The sequence below is a fragment of the Nicotiana sylvestris genome, chromosome 9 (genome assembly GCF_000393655.2).
Source record: "Nicotiana sylvestris chromosome 9, ASM39365v2, whole genome shotgun sequence".
NCBI classification, from domain to species: domain Eukaryota; kingdom Viridiplantae; phylum Streptophyta; class Magnoliopsida; order Solanales; family Solanaceae; genus Nicotiana; species Nicotiana sylvestris.
Genome location: NC_091065.1, coordinates 103444355 through 103470031, shown reverse-complemented (window position 1 = coordinate 103470031; position 25677 = coordinate 103444355).

Below are 25677 nucleotides of genomic sequence, written 5' to 3'. Positions count from 1 at the left end.
CTCCTAGAATAAAAGAGAAGAGATCTGCACTACCTTTTTATACTAAGTCTAGGAAATTCTGCCGCCCCAAATGTCAAACTGGTTGCCCCTCACTGCCCACTGCGCTCGGTGGGATAGCTAACGCATTTTGGTCAAATGAAACTGCCTCTTTGTCCTTACGACGTGCTACCAGCTGGTCAGTCATTTCAAAGCCTCATTAATCTTCAACTTTATATGTGGGCGAATAGTGTGGGTTGTAACATCATCTCTCCCTACGGAACATTAGTCCTCAAATGTTGAATCGTAGTCCCTTCTTGCAAACTTGTCTAGTCACTTTGGGTTATGCTTGTTATAGTAGTCTCGTTGTTGCCTCCCGTAGTAAGGAACAAATGAGGATACCTAGATTTCATATCTTCTTCAGCTTCCCATATTGTTTCTTCTATATTATTATTCCTCCAAATTACTTTAACTAAAGCTATCTCTTTGGTTCGCAACTTACGAACTTGACGATCTAGGATAGCCGCCGGAATTTCATCGTAAGATAGTTCCTATGTGACTTGAATATCTTTAATAGGGTTACTATAGGATGGATCACCCAAGCACTTTCAAAGCATAGACATATGGAATACCATATGCACTACTTCTAATTAAGGGGGAAACTCAAGCTTATAAGCCACTTGACCAACTTTTTGAATAATTCGATATGATCCAATATACCGGGGGTTGAGTTTTCCTTTCTTACCAAATCTCATCATGCCTTTCATAGGCGACACCCTCAAGAATACTCAGTCTCTCATGAACTCCAAGTCTCGTTGTCGGTTATCCAAGTAAGATTTTTGCTTGCTTTGAGCGGTCAATAATCGATTTCAAATCATTTTCACCTTTTTATCGCCTGTTGCACCAACTCTGGACCCAATAACTTTGTCTCACCAACTTCGAACTAGCCGATAGGAGACCTATACTTTTGTCTGTATAGGGCCTTATACGGTGCCATCTGAATACTAACATGGTAAATGATATTGTAAGCAAATTCGATGAGTGGTAGATGATCCTCCTAGTTTCTTTTGTAGTCCAAAATGCAGTCTCGTAACATGTCCTTGAGCGTCTAAATAGTGTGTTCGGTCTGACCGTCTGTTTGTGGATGAAAAGTCATGGTAAGGTTTATCCTTGTATCCAATCCTTTTTGGAATGATCTCTAGAAGTTAGCTATAAATTGGGAACCCCTGTTCGATATGATAGAGATCGGAACCCCATGAAATCAAACTATTTCCTTAATATACCTAGCATAATCTTCAGCTAAGAAAATGGTCTTAACAGGTAGGAAATGAACTGAATTGGTGATTCGATCCATAATAACCATATGGAATCAAACTTTCAGCGTGAACGTGCTAATCTAGAAACAAAATCCATGTTGATTATCTCCCATTTCCAGGTCAAAATTTTCATCTTTTGAAGCAATCCTCTAGGTTTTTGGTGTTCAAACTTAACTTGTTGGCAATTTGGACACTGGATGACGTATTCAGCAATATTTCTTGATAACAACACGATAGGGGATTCAAGAATTACTAACGAAAAATAAAGAAACATGGGGAAGCTAAAAAAAATAAAGAAACGAAAAAAGACGTAAAATTAAAGATAGATTGAATTCAAGATAGAAAAAAATGAAAAAGTAAAGATAGATTGAATTCAAGAAAGGGTTTCTAGAATTCAAGAAGTCTATTCTTGAAATTGAATCCGAACAACAACAATTAGCTAACAAAGAACTAATCGCCTTTGGTAAAGAATTAAAAAACAAGAGATAGATTGTGAAACCCGACCCTTTAGAATGACAAGAACAACAATAAGCCTAAACTTATCACCTTTCTTAAATACCTACAAGTGATCTAAGATTTCGAAAGAGTTTAATCTTACCACCTTAAGTTGAGTCTTTAAGGTTGAAGAATAAATCCAATAGTAGCCACAAACATCAGTGCAAGAAAAATCTCACAATTTTTATTGATAATAATCTGAATCTAAAAGCAAAGAAGATACCCCTTTATATAGGGAAGGGGTCACGAAATTCTACCTAAAAAAATAAGGAAATAAATTCCTAAACTACTTTGGGCAACAAGTCCAACTACCATAGGAAAAGGTAAAACTCTAGGAAACAAAAACCAAGTTAATCTTGGAAAGTAATTCCAATAATCTTAGTAAAAGAAAAGCAAAACCTTAACTACCTAGGAAAGCATCAAATATGTCCTAACAAAATAGGAAACAAAATAAGGAACTTTGACTCCTTCTCCTATGTTTTGGCCGCCCCTCCCTGAGCTGACTTGAGCGCCAAGTTGGCTCCTTTGTGAGTTGATTTAGGCGCCTAATTTAGGCCCTTCTTGACTGGTGCTTGGACCCCAATCTACCTCCTCTTGGACTTGAACTTGGACCATGAAATGAGGTGTAGCACTTAGCTAAATCCTCTCCATAATTCTTGAGCTCTTCTTCCACCATTAGCGCCTTCTTGATCTCCCATTGAAGCCCTATAACCTTATCTTGCTTCTCCTTAGCTTGAGACCTTGTAAATGGCTTTCTTGGTGTTTCTAGAGCTTTATTCTTGTCCATGGAGCTATCATTCCCCTCCTCTTGAAAAGAATTCGTCCTCAAATTTGAACCTACATCAAACAAGGATAAGTCAACAACATTGAAAGTAGCACTAACTTGAAACTTACCTGGAAGGTCCAATTTGTAAGCATTATCTCCAATCCTTTCAAGTACTTTAAATGGCCCATCTCCTCTAGGGTGTAATTTTGTCTTCCTTTTTGAAGGAAATCTCTCCTTCCTCATATGAACCCAAACCAAATCATCAGGCTCAAAGATAACTGGTTTTCGACCTTTATTTCTTCGTAAAGCTATTTGCTCATTCCTCCTTTCAATTGCAAGTCTCGTATGCTCATGAATAGTTTTCATCAAATCAGCTTTCTTTTTTCCATCAAGACTAACCATCTCATTAGTATGCAAAGGAAATAAGTCAAGGGGTGTAAGGGGGTTAAAGCCATAAATAACTTCAAAAGGAGAATAACTAGTAGATGAATGAACAGTTCGATTGTAAGCAAATTCTACCATAGGCAAGTGATCCTCCCAAGAAGTTAATTTTCCTTTTAGAACAACCCTTTACATATTTCCTAAGGTTCTATTTACTACCTCAATTTTCCCATCAGTTTGTGGATGACATGAAGTAGAAAACATCAATTTTGTTGCCAATTTTTTCCAAAGCACACGCCAAAAGTGGCTTAGAAACTTAGCATCCCTATCACTAATAATAGTTCGTGGTATACCATGCAATTTAACAACTTCTCGAACAAATAAATCAGCAACATGAGAAGCATCATTAGTCTTTCAACAAGGAATAAAATGAGCCATTTTTGAGAACCTATCTACCGCAACAAAGATGCTATCCTTACCATACCTTATTCTAGACAACCCTACACAAAGTCCATAGAAATATCAATCGAAGGTGAAATAGGCACATGTAATGGCGTGTATAAACTATGTGGCAACACTTTAAATTTAGCTTGTTTGCATTGAAGGCATTGAGCACAAAATTTTTCTACATCTTTTCTCATATAAGGCCAAAAGAAATTTTCAGCAAGGATGTCAAGTGTTTTAGGCACATGAAAGTGTCCCATAAGCCCCCCACAATGTGCTTCCCTCACAAAAACTTCTCGCAAAGAATAATTAGGGACACAAAGCTTATTCTCTTTAAAAAGAAACCCATCTTTCAGATTATACTTCTCAAAAGGCCCATTTAAACATGTAGAAAATGCTACATCAAAATCAGAATCATCAACATATAATTCCTTAATATGATTAAATCTCATCGATTTAGAAGTAAGAGTAGAAACAAGAGCGTACCTTCTTGAAAGCGCAACAGCAACTATATTGTATTTACCTTGCTTGTAGCTAATGACATAAGGAAATGTCTCAATGAATTCAACCCATTTGGCATGTCTTCTACTCAATTTACCTTGGCTTTTCAAGTATCTTAAAGACTCATGGTCAGTTTTTTATCACAAACTCCTTTGGCCACAAATAATGCTGCCATGTAGCAAGAGCCCTTACAAAGGCATACAATTCTTTATCATAAGTAGAATAATTCAATGCAGCCCCATTCAACTTCTCACTAAAATAAGCAATTGGTTTAGAATCTTGCATTAAAACAACCCCAATACCTCTACCAGATGCATCGAATTCAATTTCAAAAGACTTATTAAAATCAGGTAATTGTAACAAAGGGCAGAACACAATTTATCCTTCAAAATATTAAACGCATGCTCTTGTTCTTTTCCCCAATTAAAGACCTTATCCTTCTTAATGACTTCAGTTAAAGGTGTAGCAATTGAACTAAAATCTCTAACAAATCTCTTATAAAAGCTAGCAAGTCCATAAAAACTTCTAACTTCAGTAATGCTATTAGGTGTAGGCCAATCTTTAATCACTTTGATTTTATCTTCATCTACTTTAACACCTCTAGAACTCACAACAAAACCTAGAAAAACTACCTTATCTACACAAAAAGTGCACTTGGATAGATTTGCATACAGTTGCTACTCCCTAAGCACATTACAAACTTGTTTCAAATGTTCGACATGCTCTTCTAAAGATTAAGAAAAGATCAGAATATCATCAAAATAAACGACTACAAATTTTCCATGAAAATCCTTACAGATATGGTTCATTAACCTCATGAATGTACTAGGTGCATTAGTTAACCCGAACGACATCACTAACCATTCATACAATCCATATTTAGTTTTAAAGGGAGTTTTCTACTCATCTCCAGGATTCATTCTAATTTGGTGATATCCACTCTTCAAATCAATTTTAGAGAATATTTGAGACCCATGCAATTGGTCAAGCATATCATTTAAACGAGGAACAAGATGTCGATACTTTACTATTATTTTATTGATGGCGCAGCAGTCCACGCACATCCTCCAAGTGCCATCCTTCTTTGGCACCAAAAGCACGAGCATAGAACAAGGACTCATGCTTTCTCTTACAAATCCCTTATCAAGCAGCTCCTCTACTTGTTTTTGCAATTCTTTTGTTTCTTCGGGATTGCTCCTATAAGCAGGCCTATTAGGAATTTGTGATCCTGGCACAAAATCAATTTGATGCTCTATTCCTCTTAAAAGGTGGTAAACCTTTAGGAAGATCCTCAGGAAAAACATCTTCAAAATCCTGCAAAAGGTTAGAAATAACACTAGGCAAAGAGGATGTTAGTGAATCATTATTAAGCAGAACTTCCTTATAAGTGAGCAAGATAATAGGCAGCCCCTCCTTTTTTGCAATTAAACACTCTTTGGCTTTTGCAAGGCTCACTTTTTTTTTCAATCTTAGCCTCTTTCCTCTCACCAATGCTTTCTTTTTTTTCACTCTTCCCCACCTTTTCCTTTCTCTTATTGCTGGCCTCTCTCTCCTCACACCTCACTTCATATTTTCCCTATTTTTCTTTCCCTTTAGTCTCTCATTTTGATCCCTCCCCATGTTTCCCCATTGATTCTTTCATCTTTTTTTGATCTTCATACACTTGAGAAGGAGTTAAAGGTGCAACAATGTACTTCTTGCCATTATGCTCAAGAGAATATCTATTTTTCCTCATCATGAAAAGCACTCCTATCATACTGCCACGAGCACCCCAACAAGATATGACAAGCTTGCATAGGTACTATATCACATAGAACTTTGTCAGCGTACCTGCCAATCTTAAAGGAGACCATGCATTATTTATTCACCTTAACCTCTCCACTATCATTGAACCATTGCAACCTATAAGGTCTAGGGTGCTTCGTCCATTCCAACCCTAACCTTTCCACCAAATATGCACTCACAACATTAGCACAACTCCCATTATCAATTATCATAGAACAAAATTTTATCTTTAATCCCACACCGAGTATGGAATATGTTTTCCCTTTGTTCTTTATTAGAGTGACCCAAATTAATGTGCATAAGCCTCCTAACCACAAAATTCAACCCATTATCGATGTACTTCATCTCTTCTCCTTCTTCATTCTCTACAAAGTTGTCTTCTTGTTCTTCACTTGGTTCACTTTTTTCACTCTCATATCCCCCATCCTCTTTGATTAGAATGTTTCTTCTACTTGGGCATTCATAAGCCTTATGCCCTCTCCCTTGACACTTGAGACATTGAATAGAAGAAGTAGAAGTAGATGTCTTAGGCATAAAAGGCTTACCCCTATCCTTGGATTCCAATTTTCTCCTGCCCTTGTCTTCATGTAATTTAAGAGTAGGTGTCTCCTCAGATTTCGGCCATTGCTTCTTTGGAATAGTAATTGGCCGGCTTCTCTATGAGCTAGATTGTTGTCTCCTTTTGTTTTGTCTTTCTACCTTTACAGCTAATTCAACTAACTCATCTAAAGTTACATATCGTTGTAATTTGACTACATCAGCTATTTCCTTATTTAAACCATTCAAAAACCTAGCCATTGTAGCCTCCTCTTCGTTCATACAATTAGCTTGGATCATAGCCATATCCATAGCCTTAAAGTACTCATCTACAGACAAGGACCCTTGCCTCAAAGTTTGAAGATGTTGTTGTAGATCTCTTTGAAAGTGTGATGGCACAAATCTCTTCCTCATTACCCTCTTCATCTCAGCCCACGTAGCAACGAGTGCTTGTCCTTCTTGCAATCTGTCCCTAGAAAGCTATTTGCACCAGATTGCTACATAGTCAGAAAACTCAACAGTAGCAAGTTTAACCTTCTTACCCTCCGAATAGTTGTGGCAGTCAAAGATGGCTTCCACTTTTCTCTCCCAATCAAGGTACAAGTCTGGATCCCTTGTTCCCTTGAAAGATGTCATCTTCATCTTTATACTACTTATATTATCATCTTCAAGCCTTCTTCTTTGTCCCCTCCTATCTCTTCCTACCCTATCAAAATCAATATCATCATTAAAATCATCGATTGGGTTTTCTTGATTTACAATGGGGGCGGGTACGTTTCTCCTAGCTTGAGGTCTAGATTATTTCCCCTCCTATGTTCAGCTATTGTAATATTTTGCTCAGCAATGGTGTCCCTCATCTCTTGGAATTGCAAATTCCACCTTTCAACTTGTTGGTTCATAGCTTGCAAGGTGAAATCATTCCTTCCTCTGATTTCGGCTTCTTGAAGAATCTTTTGCTCATCATCACTACCTATACGAGACATCCTGAACAAAGCAATATATATCTCTCAATTTGGCTTTTCCCTCTAATGTTCTCACCTCTCTTACCTTTTTCTACTCAATGCAACTCTTGGTCGTTAATATTTAGATTTATTAATAAACCTTATTAGTCACAACCCTTAGTGATAAGAGTATGGAGTTAGAAAAAGAAAGAAAAGTGAATAACCAAACCTAGAAAGAATAGGAATTGGTTAGTAGAAAAGAAAAAGGAAAGAATTTTAGGAAACCAAAACCCATAAGAATAAGGAAAGAAATTTCCTTAATCTTCAAGAACAAGGATCCCTTCTTTTTGTTTCCTTTCTTGACTTGGAAACCAAATAATACTTGAATTCTAAAAATAATAATGAGCAATCACACTTTTTAGGCTGATTTTCGTTTTTTTTTTGTTTTTTTTCCTCAAGAACCTCTCATGATTATCAAGATTGAAATCTTGATTAGCCTATGCTCTGATACTACTTGATAACAACATGATAGGGGATTCAAGAATTACTAAAGAAAAACAAAAAAATCAAGAAACGTGTGGAAGCTAAAAGAAAATAAAGAAACGAAAAAAGACGGAAAATTAAAGATAGATTGAATTCAAGAAAGAAAAAGACGGAAAATTAAAGATAGATTGAATTCAAGAAAGGGTTTCTTGAATTCAAGAAGTCTATTCTTAAAATTGAATCCTAACAATAATTAGTTAACAAAGAACTAATCGCCTTTGGTAGAGAATTAAAACACAAGAGATAGATTGTGAAACTCGACCCTTTAGAATAACAAGAACAACAATAAGGCTAAACTTATCACCTTTCTTGAATACCTAGAAGTGATCTAAGATTTTGAAAGAGTTTAATCTTACCACCTTAAGTTGAGTCTTGAAGCTTGAAGAATAAATCCAAGAGTAGCCACACACAAGAGTGCAAGAAAAATCTCACAATTTTTATTGATAATAATCTGAATCTAAAAGCAAAGAAGATACCCATTTATATAGGGAAGGGGTCACGAAATTCTACCTAAAAACAAGGAACTAAAGTCCTAAACTACTTTGGACAACAAGTCCAACTACTATAGGAAAAGGTAAAAACTCTAGGAAACAAAAACCAAGTCAATCTTGGAAAGTAATTCCAATAATCTTAGGAAAAGAAAAACAAAACCTTAACTACCTAGGAAAGTATCAAATATGTCCTAACAAACTAGGAAATAAAACAAGGAACTTTGACTCCTTCTCCTATGTTTTCGCCACCCCTCCCTAAGCTGACTTGGGCGCCAAGTTGGCTCCTTTATGAGTTGATTTAGGCGCCTAATTTAGGCCCTCCTTGACTGGTGCTTGGACCCCAATCTACCTCCTTTTGGACTTGGACTTGGACCATGAAATGAGTGTAGTACTTAGCTAAATCCTCTCCATAATTCTTTAGCTCTTCTTCCACCATTCGCCTTCTTGATCTCCCATTGAAGCCCAATAACTTTGTATTGCTTCTCCTTAGCTTGAGACCTTGTAAATGGCTTTTTTGGTGCTTCTAAAGCTTTATCCTTGTTCGTGGAGCTATCATTTCTCTTCATGTTATTCCACCAGTATAGCTATTAAAGATCATGATATATCTTGGTTGACCCCAGATGAATAGAATACTGGTATTGGTGGATTTCCTCCATGACCTTTCCTCGGAGTCCACTGACATCAGATACATATAATCGGTCCTTTGATCTAAGGTCTTGTCCTCGAATAGCCTGAATTTGCTTCTTTTGAAGGGGAATGCTTTCTCTTATTTTCACTAAGACTGAATCGTCAAATAGTCGTGCTTTTACTTCAGCCACTAACGAGGATTCGACAACATTTCGAACTATGGCTCCTCCGTCACCGGTGTCAAACAATCATAAACTTAAATTAGCCAATCGGTACAGGTCTTCAGTCATCTCCAGCTTATAATCTTCCACATGTTGTAGACTGCCCATGGATTTTCGACTTAACGCGTCGGCCACAATGTTTGCCTTGCCGAGGTGGTATTGAATATCAACATCATCATCCTTTAACAATTCAAGCAACGTCCATTGTCTTAAATTCAACTCTTTTTGCTTAAATATGTATTGCAATCTCATATGATATGTAAATATGTCAACATGAACTCCATACAAATAATGATGCCATATTTTCAGAGAGAAAATAACCTATGCTAACTCCAGTCATGTGTAGTGTAATTTTGCTTATGTTTTCTCAGTTGCCATGAAGCATATGCAATAACCCTACTGTGTTGCATCAGCACACTGCCTAATCCCACTCTAAAGGCATCACAATATATAACGTAACCCTTTTATCCTTCAGGAAGAGTTAGAACTGGTGTCGAGGTCAACATGTCATTTAACTCTTGGAAGCTCTTTTCACAAGCATCGGTCCACTAAAATTTAGATGCCTTATGCGTCAACTTCATTAATGGAGCAGCTATGGATGACCTTCGGTAGTAACCGGCTAAGCCTAAGAAGTTACGTACCTCCTTAGGAGTTATGGGCCTTGGACAGTTCATAAATGCTTCAATCTTTTGATTATCGACCTTGGTTCCCTCACACGATACTATATGCCCAAGAAAATCCACTGAATTCAATCAGAACTCGCATTTAGAAAAATTAGCATACAATTTGTGATCCTAGAGCATGCGTAAAACCGTTCGCAAATGCTCTGCGTGCTCCACTTCTGATCGAGAATACACCAAAATATAATATGTGAACACAATCACAAAGATATCTAAAAGTGGGTTGAATACCCGATTCATCAGATCTATAAAAGTTGCTACTGCATTGATTAGGCTAAAGGACATAATGAAAAACTCGTAATGGCCATTATGGTCCGAAAGGCTGTCTTTGGGACATCTTCTTCCTTGATTTTTAACTAATGATACCCAGATCTGAGATTGATCTTAGAAAAATACCTAGCGCCTTGCAATTGATCAAACAAATCGTCGATCCTTGGAAGCGGATACTTGTTCTTAAAGGTTACTTTATTCAGTTGTCGATAATCAATGCACATCCCTACGAACCATCTTTCTTATGAACAAATAGCACTGGGGCTCCCCACGGGGAAATAATGGGTCGGATAAAGCCCATATCTAAAAGATCTTTCAAATGAGCTTTCAATTTGTTCAACTCGATAGGATCCATCATGTACGGAGGGATAGATATTAGTTACGTATCAGGTGGCACATCGATGGAAAACTCTCTCTCTCTCTCTCTCACTCACGGGTAGGATACCCGGTAACTTATCAAAAAACATATCGGGAAATTCATTAACAACTGATATTGATCGAATGGTTGGAGGCTTGGCCTCTACATCCTGCACTCGCATCAAATTATAGCATACCCTTTCTAGATCATCTTTTGAGCCTTAAGGTAAGAAATAAACTTTTCTTTAGGTGTTGCAATATCACCCTTCCATTCAATAAGGGGTTCTCCTGGAAAATTAAAGCTAACGACTTTCGCCCAACAATTCACATCAGCATTGCACGAAGCCAACCAGTCCATGTCCATATTGACATCATGTCACGACCCTAAACTCGGACCCGGTCGTGATGGCATCTCTCATGAAGACAAGGCCAGCCGACACTTCCCGCTTCAGTATTTAGCAGTTAAGCATTAAGAAACAGTCTAAGCATGATCAAATAAACCAAGGTTTAAGCAGTAAATAGCATAATTCGCGGAAAATAACCCAACACAGCCCGATACTGGGGTGTCACTAGTCATGAGCATCTAACAAAACGGAATACTCCAAATCAAACTACAGAGTTTAATACAGAAAACCAAGAACATGAAGAAGTAAGATAGGGAAGAGCTCCGGGCTGCGAACGCCAACAGCTACCTAGAGACTCCTCGGATTCGCCTGAGCCGGAAATGATCAGCACTCGGGAGCGGGACCAGATACGCCGGAATCTACACACAGGGTGCAGGGAGTAAAGTGAGAACTCTGACTCCGTGAATAATAATCATAAATAAATACTGAAAGCAGGAAATCACGTAAGGCACAAAGCATGCTATAATGAAGCAGTAAAAGAAAGATAGGAATCCTTTAACTCAAATTTAACTTCGTGAAAAGCCTTTTTCAACAATTAAGCATGGTAATTGAGAGGCAATTAAGAATGATAAACACATCTTTCCCTCGGGCAATATCTCAGAACAATACTAGCCCCTCAGGATCAATATCAGAACAATACTAGACCCTCGGGCTCAATCTCAAAACAATACCAGCCCCTCGGGCTCAATCTCACAACACAATGGGTACTCGCGCTCACTAGGGGTGTGCAGACTCCTGAAGGGGCCCCTTTCGGCCCAAACGCAATATCAAGCCATCTTGTGGCATCATCACTAGTCTATCGGCCTCATATCAATCAATCCACCTTGTGGCGTACATATCTCAGGCCTTCGGCCTCATAATCAATATCAAATTCTTCCTCACAACATAGGCCCTCGGCCTTACTTAGTGAAAATCCTTACAAGCCACTCGGGTAATAGTAAAACATGATTCTCAGCCCAAAATATCATTTAAGTGTTAAAACACAGTAAACATGGCTGAGTACGAAAACAATGAAATATAACTTGACTGAGTTCAAGTATAAAGTCAAAACAGTGAGGAAATATCAATAAAAGTCCCCTAAGGGTTCAAATAGTTGGCATTCAGCCCAAATATGACATTCAACCCAAATAATGATGATAGAAAATAGATTTCAGTCAAATATACGGTAAAATAGTCATTTGGGATGGACTAAGTCACAATCCCCAATAGTGCAACCCCACGCTCGTCACCTGGCGTCTGCTTCACTTCAATATAGCACAACGATGCACAAATCCGGGCTTTCATACCCTCAGAACATCATTTACAATCATTACTCACATCAAACCGGTCAAATCTCTAGCTCACGACGCCTTTTCCCCTCGAATCGGCCTCCACTCACGTCGAATCTATCAAAAATCAGAACGAGGACGTCAAAATATGCTAAGGGAACGAAGCCCAAGTGAAAATAATCAATTTACAACATAAATCCCGAAATTACCAAAACCCTACCCCCGAGCCCACGTCTCGGAATTCGATAATTTTTACATCAATACATTCCTTATCTCCCCACGAGTTCATACATATCAAAAGTTCGGAAATCTGACCTCAAATGGTCCTTCAAATCCTCAAGCAAAGGTCTAAGTTTCCAATCCCTAATTCTTCAATTTTTGGCTTAATTTCCATGATTATTTAGGTGGAATTCGCATTAGAATCGAGTTTTAAGTCCAAGAATCTTACCTCTAAGTGATTCCCCTTGAATCCCTCTTCAATCTCCTTCAAAAAGCTCCAAAAACGACCAACAATGGAAAAAATAAACCCCAAAATCGTGTACAAGACGAGTATTTAAACATTCTGCCCAGGCCTTAATTCTTTCTTCGCGAGCGCGGTCAATACCTCGCATTCGCGAAACACAAAATGACTTTGACCAAAAATCCTCTTACGCGACATGCCCATCGCGAACGCGATGTTTCCTCAGACTAACTCTTTGTGAACGCACTCCCTCCCTAGCGAACGCGATGAATAACTCGACTTCAAACCCAGCTGACCAATTTCCTCTACGCGAACACGCTCCACTTCTCGCGAATGTGATGCACAAACATCCAGCCTTTCGCAAATGCGGAGCCTTCCTCACGAACACGAAGGCTAAAATCATCTGCCTTCTCAACTAACCCTTCATGAAAGCGAAGACCTACTCGCAAACGCGAAGGTCAAATTCTCTGCAACACTTCAGCAGTTTTTCTGCAATTCCAAACAACATGAAATGGTTCGATTAACCACCCGAAACTCACCCGAGGCCCCCGGGACCTCAATCAAACATGCCAACATATCCCATAACATCATTCAAACTTGTTCCAACCTTCGGAACGCTCAAAACAACATCGAAACACTGAATTTGCATCGGATCAAGCCTAAGAATTCCAAAATCTTCTAAATTACGCTTTTGATCAAAAACCCAACCAAACCACCTCCAAATGACCTGAAATTTTGCACACACATCCCAAATGACACAACAGAGCTACTTCAACTCTCGGAATTCCATTCCGACCCCTATATCAAAATCTCACCTACCAACCGGAAATCACCAAAATATCAACTTCACCGATTCAAGCCTAAATCTACTCCGAACCTCCAAAACTCTTTCTGATCACACTCCTAAGTCCCAAATCACCTCCCAAAGCTATCTGAACCATCGAAACTCACATCCGACCCTTCTAACACATAAGTCAACATCCGGTTGACTTTTCCAACTTAAGCTCACTCCAAAGAGACTAAGTGTCTCAAACCTTACCAAATCCTTTCCGAACTCAATCCGACCGACCCGATACCACATAACACGGATAAACAAAGCATAAAGAAGCAAAAATGGGGTAAATGGAGCGGTAACTCATGAGACTACTTGCCGGGTCGTCACATCCTCCTCAACTTAAACAAACGTTCTTCCTCGAACGAGTCTAGAAACATACCTGAAGCCTCTAATAGGTGAGGATATATGCTCGGTATCTCCCGCTCGGTCTCCCAGGTAGCCTCCTCCATGGGCCGACCTCTCCACTGCACTTTCACTGAAGTTACATCCTTTGACCTCAACTTTCGAACCTGGCGACCCAAAATAGCTACTGGTTCCATATCATAAGTCAAATCATCATCCAACTGAACCGTGATAAAATCCAAAACATGAGATGGATCCTCAATATACTTCCGGAGCATAGAAACATGAAACACCATATGCACACTCGATAAGCTGGGTGGCAAAGCAAGCTCATAAGCCACCTCCCCAATCCTTTGAAGCACCTCAAAAAACCCAATGAACCGAGGGCTCAATTTCCCTTTCTTCCCAAATCTCATAACACCCTTCGTGGGTCAAACCTTCAACAGAACCTTCTCGCCAACCATGTAAGACACATTCCGAACATTCCTATCAGCATAACTCTTCTCTCGACTGCTCTGTACGAAGCCTCTCCTAAATTACCTTCACCTTTTCTAAAGCATCATGCACTAGGTCTATTCCTAATAGCCTAGCCTCACCGGGCTCGAACCAACCAATTGGAGATCTACACCGCCTCCCGTACAACGCCTCATATGGAGCCATCTGAATACTTGACCCGTAGTTGTTGTTATAAGCAAACTCTGCAAGCGTAGAAACTGATCCCATGACCCTAGAAATCAATGACACAAGCACGCAACATGTCCTCCAATATCTGAATAGTGCGCTCGGACTGCCCGTCTGTCTGAGGGTGAAAAGTTGTGCTCAACTCAACCTGAGTACCCAACTCTCGCTACACAGACCTCTAAAAATGCGATGTAAACTGAGTGCCCCTATCTGAAATGATGGAAACTGGGACAACATGCAAGCAAACAATCTCCCGGATATAGATCTCTGCCAACCGCTCTGAAGAATATGTAGTACACACATGAATAAAGTGCACAGACTTGGTCAGCCAATCCAAAATCACCCAAATTGCATCAAACTTCTTCAAAGTCCGTGGAAGTCCAACTACAAAGTCCATAATGATCCTCTACCACTTCCACTCTGGAATATCCATCCGCTGAAGCAAGCCACCCGGTCTCTGATGCTCATATTTCACCTGCTGACAATTGAGACATCGAGCTACAAATCCCACAATGTCTTTCTTCATTCTCCTCCACCAATAGTGCTGCCTCAAATCCTGATACATCTTTGCGGCACCCGGATGAATGGAATACCGCGAGCTATGGGCCTCCTCCAGAATCAACTCCCGAAGCCCATCCATATTGGGCACACAAATCCGACCCTACATCCTCAACACCCCATCATTACCAATGGTCACATCTCTGACATCATCGTGTTGAACTCTGTCCTTAAGGACTAGAAAATGCGGATCATCATACTGACACTCTCTGATGCGATCATATAAGGAAGACCGAGAAACCACACAAGCCAATACCCGACTAGGCTCCGAAATATCTAACCTCATGAACCGATTGACCAAGGCCTGAACATCAACTGTAAGAGGTCTCTCCCCAACTGGAATATATGCCAGACTCCCCATACTTAGCGCCTTTCGGCTCAAAGCATCGGCCACCATATTGGCCTTCCCCGAATGGTACAATATAGTGATATCATAATCCTTTAGAAACTCCAACCATCTCTGCTACCTCAAATTAATATCCTTATGCTTGAACAAGTGCTGGAGGCTACGATGATCAGTGACCACCTCACAAGACACACCACCGTACAGGTAATGTCTCCAAATCTTCAACGTGTGAACTATGGCAGCCAACTCCAAATCATGAACGGGGTAGTTCTTATCATGGGGATTCAACTGATGAGAAGCATAAGCAATAGCTCTACCCTCCTACATCAATACACAACTAATACCAACTCTCAAAGCATCACAATACACGCTATATGAACCTGAAGCTGATGGCAAAACTAACACTGGAGCTGTGGTCAAAGCTGTCTTGAGCTTCTGAAAGCTCTTCTCACACTCGTCCGACCATACAAATGTAGCACCCTTCTAAGTCAACTTGGTCAAGGGCAATGCGATAGAAGAGAATCCCTGAACAAAACGGCTATAATAGCCTGCCAAACCAAGAAAGTTGTGAATCTTTGTAGCTGAGGATGGTCTAGGCCAACTCTAAACCACCTCTATCTTCTTCGGATCAACCTGAATACCCTCGCTGGACACCACGTGCCCCAAGAAAGCCACTGAACTAAGCCAAAGCTCATACTTGGAGAATTTTGCATAAAGCTTCTCCTCCCTCAATCTCTGCAACACAACTCTCAAATGCTCTGCGTGCTCCTCCTAACTACGCGAATATACCATAATATCATCGATGAAGATTATGACAAATGAGTCAAGATAAGGCCGGAACACACTGTTCATCAAGTGCATGAATGCTACTGGGGCATTGGTTAGCCCAAAAGACATCACTAAGAACTCATAATGACCGTATCGGGTCCTGAAAGTTGTCTTAAGAATATCCGAGTCCCTGATCTTCAACTGGTGACAACCCGAACGGAGATCAATCTTGGAGAACACTCTCGCTCCCTGAAGCTGGTCGAATAAATCATCAATGCGAGGCAAAGGATACTTGTTCTTAATTGTTACCTTGTTCAATTGCCTATAATCAATGCACATCCTCATAGTGCCATCCTTCTTCTTCACAAATAGAACCAGCGAACCCTAAGGTAACACACTAGGCCAAATGAACCCTTTATCAAGGAGTTCCTGAAGTTGCTCCTTTAATTCCATCAACTCCGTTGGTGCCATACGATACGTCGGAATAGAAATGGGTTGAGTGCCCGGCACCATGTCAATACTAAAATCAATATCCCTGTCTGGTTGCATGCCCGGCAGGTCTGCAGGAAATACATTGGGAAAATCCCTTACCACTGGAACAGAATCAATATTGGGAGTCTCAGTACCAAAATCCCTCACAAAGGCTAGATACGAAATACAACCCTTCCCAACCATACGCTGGGCTTTCAAGAATGAGATCACTCTACTGGGAACATAATTAGTCACACCTCACCACTCAATCTGTGGCACACCCGGTATATCCAATATGATTGTCTTAGCATGACAGTCCAGAATAGCACGACACAGAGATAGCCAATCCATGCCCAAAATGACATCGAAATCCACCATACACAATAATAAAAGATCCACACTGGTCTATAGACCACTAATAGTCAACACACACGAGCGGTACACACGGTCTACAACAACAGTATCGCCCACCACAGTAGATACTTGGACAGGTGAAGTAAGAAACTCACGGGGCTTACCCAAATAAAGAGGAAAGTATGATAACACATAAGTAAAGGTGGAACCGGGATCAAATAATACAGAGGCATCTCTGTGGCAGACTGAAACAATACCTGTAATAACAGCATATGAAGCAATAGCATCGGGTCTGCCTGGAAGTGCATAGAAACGAGCCTGATCACCACCCGATCGACCTCCCCCTCTGGGGTGACCACTAGCTGACTGACCTCCCCCCCCCCAACTGGCTTGGTGGGTGGTGGTGAAGTAACTGGCATTGAAGCCGATAATTGACCCCTCTACTGAGATGAACTCGCAAGACGACCTACATATAACCCATCTCACCACACTCATAACAACTCTCAGGTGCTGGAGAAGGGGACTGAAGGGAACCCCTCGCACCAGAGTGACTAATAGATTCACCTTGCATAGAAGAGCCCTGAACTGATGGAGCATGGGACAAACTCTGAGCCGGAAGGGTACTAAGTGATGACTGGCCCTGATGAGAACTTTGAGAACCAAACCCGATGACGCCCCATGATAACCTGGGCGAGCTGGCTGAGCATGCCTGAATGGACGTCCTCTACCGTACTGAAACTGACCTCTCGAAGGAGTACCACTGTAACTACCAGATCCTCGAGGGCTCTTGGCCTCCCTCTCCTCTCGCTCCTGGCGACGAACAAACTCAATCTCACGGGCAATATCCACAACCTCCTCAAAAGTAGCACCAATCACCCTCTCCCATGTCATGAGAATACGAAGCTGATAAGTGAAGCCATCAACAAACCTTATAATACTCTCTCTATCTGTCGGAACCAACCAAATAGCATGACGAGCTAACTCAGAGAACCTCATCTCAAACTGCGTCACAGTCATCTCCCCCTGACGCAATCACTCAAACTGCCTGCGTAGCTCCTTTCTGCGAGACTGTGGCACATACTTCTCTAGAAAGAGAACGGAGAACTGCTGCTAGGTAAGGGATGCTGCATCAACAGGCTTACGCCTATCAAAAGCCTCCCACCAAGTGAAGGCAACTTAAGAAAATTGATAAGTAGTGAAAGCGACCCCGCTAGTCTCCAGAATACCCGTTGTACGAAGCATCCTCTGACACTTATCCAAGAAACCCTAGGTATCCTCGCCCTCTACACCACTAAAGGTCAGAGGCTGAAGTATACCAAACCTCTCCAACCTACGCTGCTCATCCTCTGGCATGGCAGAAACTACATAGTCCTGAGCAACTGCAACCGACTGGACTGGATGTGCCCCCGACGTCTGAAGTCCCTGCACAACTGCTCAGGTGTGCGAGCGGTGGGAGTCTGATTGCCTCCCCGGCCTGAGAAGTAGCTACGGCTGTAGTACTTGAGACAGTCTGAGCTAGGCCAGTGCAAACTGATAGGATCTGAGCCAAGGCCTCCTGAAGACCCGGAATCACAATGGGCACAGTTGGTGCCTGAGCTGGTGCTGCTGGAGCATCCATAACTTGCACCTAATCCTGGACTAGGGCTGCTGGTAGATCTACAGGTGCTGTCATAGCTGCTGTACGGGACATACCTCTACCCTACCGCGACCACGTCCGCGTCCTCGGTCTCTAGTGGCCACAGCTTGTGGTACTGGCAGTCGTCCATCCTGACCGGTAGCGCGTGTCCTCACCATCTGTGAGAGAATAGAATAATAGAAGATTAGTTCTCGGATCAACAAATTCGCACGACAAGAATTTCAAGAATATGAATTTTTCCAAAAGGTTCTGCAGCCTCTTGAGGATAAATACAGACGTGTCTGTACCGATCCGCGAGACTCTACTAAACCTGCTCATGACTCGTGAGACCTATGTAACCTAGACTCTAATAACAACTTGTCATGACCCTAAACCCGGACCCGGTCGTGATGGCGCCTCTCGTGAAGACAAGGCCAGCCGACACTTCCCGTTTCACTATTTAACAGTTGAGCATCAAGAAACAGTCTAAGCATGATAAAATAAACCAAGGTTTAAGAGTTTAATAGCATAATTCGTTGAAAATAACCCAACACAGCCCGATACCGGGGTATCAGTAGTCATGAGCATCTAACAAAACGGAATACTCCAAATCAAACTACAGAGTTTAATACATAAAACCAAGAACATGAAGAAGTAAGATAGGGAAGAGCTCCGGGCTACGAACGCCAATAGCTACCTAGAAACTCCTCGAATCTACCTGAGCCGAAAATGATCAGCACGCAGAAACGGGACCAGATACGCCTGAATCTGCACACAGGGTGCAAGTAGTAAAGTGAGTACTCCAACTCAGTGAGTAATAATCATAAATAATGACTAAAAGTAGGAAATCACGTAAGGCACAAAGCATGCTATAATGAAGAAGTAAAACCATTAAAATAGTAAACCGGTGAAAGATAGGTAAAAATCCTTTAACTCAAATTTAACTTTATGAAAAGCCTTTTTCAACAATTAAGCATGGTAATTGACAGGCAATTAAGAAAAGATAAACACATAAAGGTTCGCCCCTCAGGCACCGTATCAACGAATCCGCCCCTCGGGCAACATCTCAGAACAATACCAGCCCCTCGGGCTCAATCTCAAAACAATACCAGCCCCTCGGGCTCAATCTCACATCACAAAGGGTACCTGCGCTCACTGTGGGTGTGCAGACTCTTGGAGGGGCCCCTTTCGGCCCAAGCACAATATCAAGACATTTTGTGGCATCATCACTAGGCTCTCGGCCTCATATAAATCAAGCCACCTCGTGGCCTACATATCTCAGGCCCTCGGCCTCATAATCAATATCAAATGTTTCCTCACAACATAGGCCCTCGGCCTTACTCAGTCAAAATCCTCACAAGACACTCGGGCAATAGTAAAACATGATTCTCAGCCCAAAATATCATTTAAGTGTTAAAACACAGTAAACATGGCTGAGTACAAAAACAATGAAACATAACTTGACTAAGTTCATGTATAAAGTCAAAACAGTGAGGAAATATCAATAAAAGTCCCATAAGGGTTCAAATAGTTGGCATTCAACCCAAATATGGCATTCATCCCAAATAATGATGATAGCAAATAGATTTCAGTCAAATATGTAGTAAAATAGTCATTTGGGACGGACTAAGTCACAATCCCCAATAGTGCACGACCCCACGCTCGTCACCTGGCATCTACGTCACTTCAATATAGCACAACGATGCACAAATACGGGGTTTCATACCCTCAGAACATCATTTACAATCATTACTCACCTCAAACCGGTCAAATCTCTAGCTCGCGATGCCTTTGCCCCTTGAATCGGCCTCCACTTGCGTCGAATCTATCAAAAATCAGAACGAGGACGTCAAAATATGCTAAGGGAACGAAGCCCAAGCAAACATAATCAATTTACAACATAAATCCCGAAATTACCAAAACCCTACCCCCGGGCCCACGTCTCAGAATTCGATAATTTTTACATTAATAGATTTCTTATCTCCCCACGAGTTCATACATATCAAAAGTTCTAAAATCCGACCTCAAATGGTCCCTCAAATCTTCAAGCAAAGGTCTTTGTTTCCAAGCCCTAGTTCATCAATTTTTGACTTAATTTCCATGATTATTTAGGTGGAATTCACATTAGAATCTCACCTCCAAGTGATTCCCCTTTAATCCCTCTTCAATCCCTTCAAGAAGCTCCAAACACGACCAACAATGGAAGGAATAAACCCCAAAATCGCGGACAATACAAGTATTTAAACATTCTGCGCAGGCCTTAATTCCTTCTTCGCGAACGCGGTCAACACCTCGCGTTTGCAAAACACAAAATGACTTTGACCAAAAATCCTCTTACGCGAACGCGACATGCCCATCATGAACGCGATGAACAACTCAACCTCAAACCCAGCTGACCAATTTCCTCTACGCGAAAGTGCTCCCCTTCTCGTGAATGCGATGCACAAACATCCAGCCCTTCGCGAACGCGAAGCCTTATTCGCGATTGCAAAGGCTAAAATCATCTGCCTTCTCAACTAACCCTTCGCGAACGCGAAAACCTACTCGCGAACGCGAAGGTGAAATTCTCTGCAACACTTCAGTAGTTTTTCTGCAATTCCAAACAACATGAAATGGTCCGATTGACCACCCAAAACTCTCCCGAGGCTCCCGGGACCTCAACACAACATGCCAAAATATGCCATAACCTCATTCAAACTTGTTCCAACCTTTGGAACGCTCAAAACAACATCAAAACACCAAATTCGCACCGGATTCAAGCCTAAGAATTCCAAAATCTTCTAAATTATGCTTTTGATCAAAAACCCAACCAAACCACCTCCGGTTGACCTGAAGTTTTGCACACACATCCCAAATGACACAATGGAGCTACGACAACTCTCAGAATTCCATTCCAACCCCTATATCAAAATCTCGCCTACCAACCGGGAATTGCCAAAATATCAACTTTGCCAATTCAAGCCTAAATCTACTCCGAACCTCCAAAACTCATTCCAATCACGCTCTTAAGTCCCAAATCACCTCTCGAAGCTATCCAAACCATCGGAACTCACATCCGAGCCCTCTAACACATAAGTCAATATCCAGTTGACTTTTCCAACTTAAGCTCACTCTAAAGAGACTAAGTGTCTCAAACCTTACCAAATTCTTTCCGAACTCGATCCGACCGACCCGATACCACATAACACGGATAAACAAAGCATAGAAAAGCAAAAATGGAGGAAATGGAGTGGTAACTCATGAGACTACTGGACGGGTCGTCACATCCTCCCCAGATTAAACAAACGTTCATCCTCGAACGAGTCTAGAAACATACCTAAAGCTTCAAACAGGTGAGGATATTTGCTCCGCATCTCCCGCTTAGTCTCCCAGGTAGTCTCCTCTACGGGCCGACCTCTCCACTGCACTTTCACTGAAGCTATATCATTTGACCTCAACTTTCGAACCTGAAAAACCAAAATAGCTATTGGTTCCACATCATAAGTCAAATCATCATCAAACTGAACCGTGCTAAAATCCCAAACATGAGACGAATCCCGTATATACTTCCGAAGCATAGAAACGTGAAACACCGGATGCACACTCGACAAGCTAGATGGCAAAGCAAGCTCATAAGCCACCTCCCCAATCCTTCGAAGCACCTCAAAAGTCCTAATGAACCGAGGGCTTAATTTCCCTTTCTTCCCAAATCTCATAACACCCTTCATGGGTGAAACCTTCAACAGAACCTTCTCGCCAACCATGTAGGACACATCCCTAACCTTTCTATCAGCATAGCTCTTCTCTCGGCTGTGCTGTACGAAGCCTCTTATGAATTACCTTCACCTTTTCTAAAGCATCCTGCACTAGGTCTGTCCCAATAGCCTAGCCTTACCGGGCTCGAACCAATCAACTGGAGATCTACACTGCCTCTCGTACAAGGCCTCATATGGATCCATCTGAATACTCGACTGGTAGTTGTTGTTATAAGCAAACTCTGCAAGTGGTAGAAACCGATCCCATGACCCTCTGAAATCAATGACACAAGCACGCAACATGTTCTCCAATATCTGTATAGTGCGCTTGGACTGCCCGTCCGTCTGAGGGTGAAAAGTTGTGCTCAACTCAACCTGAGTACCCAACTCTCGCTGCACAGACCTCTAAAACTGCGATGTAAACTGAGTGCTTCTATCTGAAATGATGGAAACTGGGACACCATGCAAACGAACAATCTCCCGGATATAGATCTTTGCCAACCGCTCTGAAGAATAGGTAGTACACACAGGAATGAAGTGCGCGAACTTGGTCAGCCAATCCAAAATCACCCAAATAGCATCGAACTTCTTCAAAGTTCGTGGAAGTCCAACTACAAACTCCATAGTTATCCTCTCCCACTTCCACTCTGGAATATCCATCCGCTGAAGCAAGCCACCCGGTCTCTGATGCACATATTTCACCTGCTGACAATTGAGACACCGAGCTACAAATCCCACAATGTCTTTCTTCATTCTCCTCCACCAATAGTGCTGCCTCAAATCCTGATACATCTTTGCGGCACTCGGATGAATGGAATACCGCGGGCTATGTGCCTCTTCCAAAATGAACTCCCAAAGCCCATCTACATTGGGCACAGAAATCCGGTCATGTATCCTCAACACCCCATCATCGTCCGTGGTCACAACTCTGACATCATCGTGATGAACTTTGTCCTTAAGGATAAGCAAATGTGGATCATCATATTGACGCTCTCTGATGCGATCATATAAAGAAGACCGAGAAACCACACAAGCCAATACCCCACTAGGCTTCGAAATATCTAACCTCACGAACCGATTGGCCAAGGCTTGAACATCATTTGTAAGAGGTCTCTCCCCAACTGGAATATATGCCAGACTCCCCATACTTACCGCCTTTTGGCTCAAAGCATCAGCCACCATATTGGCCTTCTTCGGATGGTACAATATAGTGATATCATAATCCTTTAGCAATTCTAACCATCTCCGCTGCCTCAAATTAAGATCCTTCAGCTTGAACAAGTGCTGGAGGCTACGATGATGAGTGAACACCTCACAAGACACACCGTACAGGTAATGTCTCCAAATCTTCAACGCGTGAACTATGGCAGCCAACTCAAAATCATGAACGGGGTAGTTCTTCTCATGAAGCTTCAACTGACAAGAAGCATAAGCAATAACTCTACCTCATGCATCAATACACAACCAATACCAACTCTCAAAGCATCATAATACACGGTAAATGAACCTGAAGCTGATGGAAAAACTAACATTGGAGCTGTGGTCAAAGCTGTCTTGAGCTTCTGAAAGCTCTCCTCGCACTCATCCGACCATACAAATAAAGCACCCTATTAAGTCAACTTGGTCAAGGGAGATGCGATAGATGAGAATCCCTAAATAAAACAACGATAATAGCCTACCAAACCAAGAAAGTTGCAAAACTTTGTAGCTGAGGATGGTCTAGGCCAACTCTAAACTGCCTCTATCTTCTTTGGATCTACCTGAATACCCTCGCTGGACACCACGTGCCCCAAGAAAGCCACTGAATTGAGCCAAAACTCACACTTGGAGAATTTTACATAAAGCTTCTCCTCACTCAATCTCTGCAACATAACTCTCAAATGCTCTGCGTGCTCCTCCTGACTACGCGAATATACCATAATATCATCAATGAAGACTGTAACAAACGAGTCAAGATAAGGCCGAAACACACTGTTCATCAAATGCATTAACGCTACTGGGGTATTGGTTAGCCCAAAAGACATCACTAAGAACTCATAATGATTGTATCGGGTCTGAAAGCTCTCTTAAGAATATCTGAGTCCCTGATCTTCAACTGGTGATAGCTTGAATGGAGATCAATTTTGGAGAACACTCTCACTCCTTGAAGCTGGTCGAATAAATCATCAATGCGAGGCAAAGGATACTTGTTCTTAATTGTTACCTTGTTCAATTCCCTATAATCAATGCACATCCTTATAGTGCCATCCTTCTTCTTCACAAATAGAACCGGCGAACCCTAAGGTAACACACTAGGCCGAATGAACCCTTTATCAAGGAGTTCTTGAACTTGCTTCTTTAATTCCATCAACTCCGCTGGTGCCATATGATACGTCAGAATAGAAATGGGCTGAGTGCCCGGCACCAGGTAAATACCAAAATTAATATCCCTGTCTGATGGCATGCCCGGCAGGACTGCAGGAAACATATCGGGAAAATCCCTCACCACTGGAACAGAATCAATATTGGGAGTCACAGTACCAACATCGCTCACAAAGGCTAGATACGAAAGACAACCCTTCCCAACCATACGCTGGGCTTTCAAGAATGAGATCACTCTACTGGGAACATAATCAGTCACACCTCGCCACTCAATCCGTGGCACACTCGGTATATTCAATATGATTGTCTTAGCATGACAGTCCAGAATAGTACGACACGGAGATAGCCAATCCATGCCCAAAATGACATCGAAATCCACCATACAATATAATAAAAGATCCACACAGGTCTCTAGACCACTAATAGACACCACACACAACTGGTACATACGGTCTACAATAACAGTATCGCCCACCAAGGTAGATACTTGGATAGGTGAAGTAAGAAACTCACAGGGCGTACCCAAATAACGAGCAAAGTATGATGACACATAAGTAAAGGTGGAAACGGGATCAAATAATACAGAGGCATCTATGTGGCAGACTGAAACAATACCTATAATAACAGCATCTGAATCAATGGTATCGGGTCTGCCTGGAAGTGCATAGGAACGAGCCTGACCACCACCCAATCGAGCTCCCCCTCTGGGGCAACCCCTAGCTGACTGACGTCCACCCTTAGCTGGCTTGGCGGGTGGTGGTGAAGTAATTGGCACTGAAGCCGATGACTGACCCCTCTACTGAAATAAACTCGCAAGATGACGAGAGCACTGCCTCAACATATGACCCATCTCACCACACTCATAATAACTCCCAGGTGCCGGAGAAGGGGACTGAAGGGAACCCCTCGCACGGGAGTGACTAGCAGATGCACCTGGCATAGAAGAGCCCTAAACTGATAGAGCACAGGATGAACTCTGAGCCAAAAAGGCACTAAGTGATGACTGGCCCTGATGAGAACTGTGAGTACAATGACCCGATGATGCCCCACGATAACCTGGGCGAGCTGGCTGAGTATGCCTGAATGGACAGCCTTTGCCGTGCTGAAACTAACCTCTCAAAGAAGTACCACTATAACTACCAGATCCTC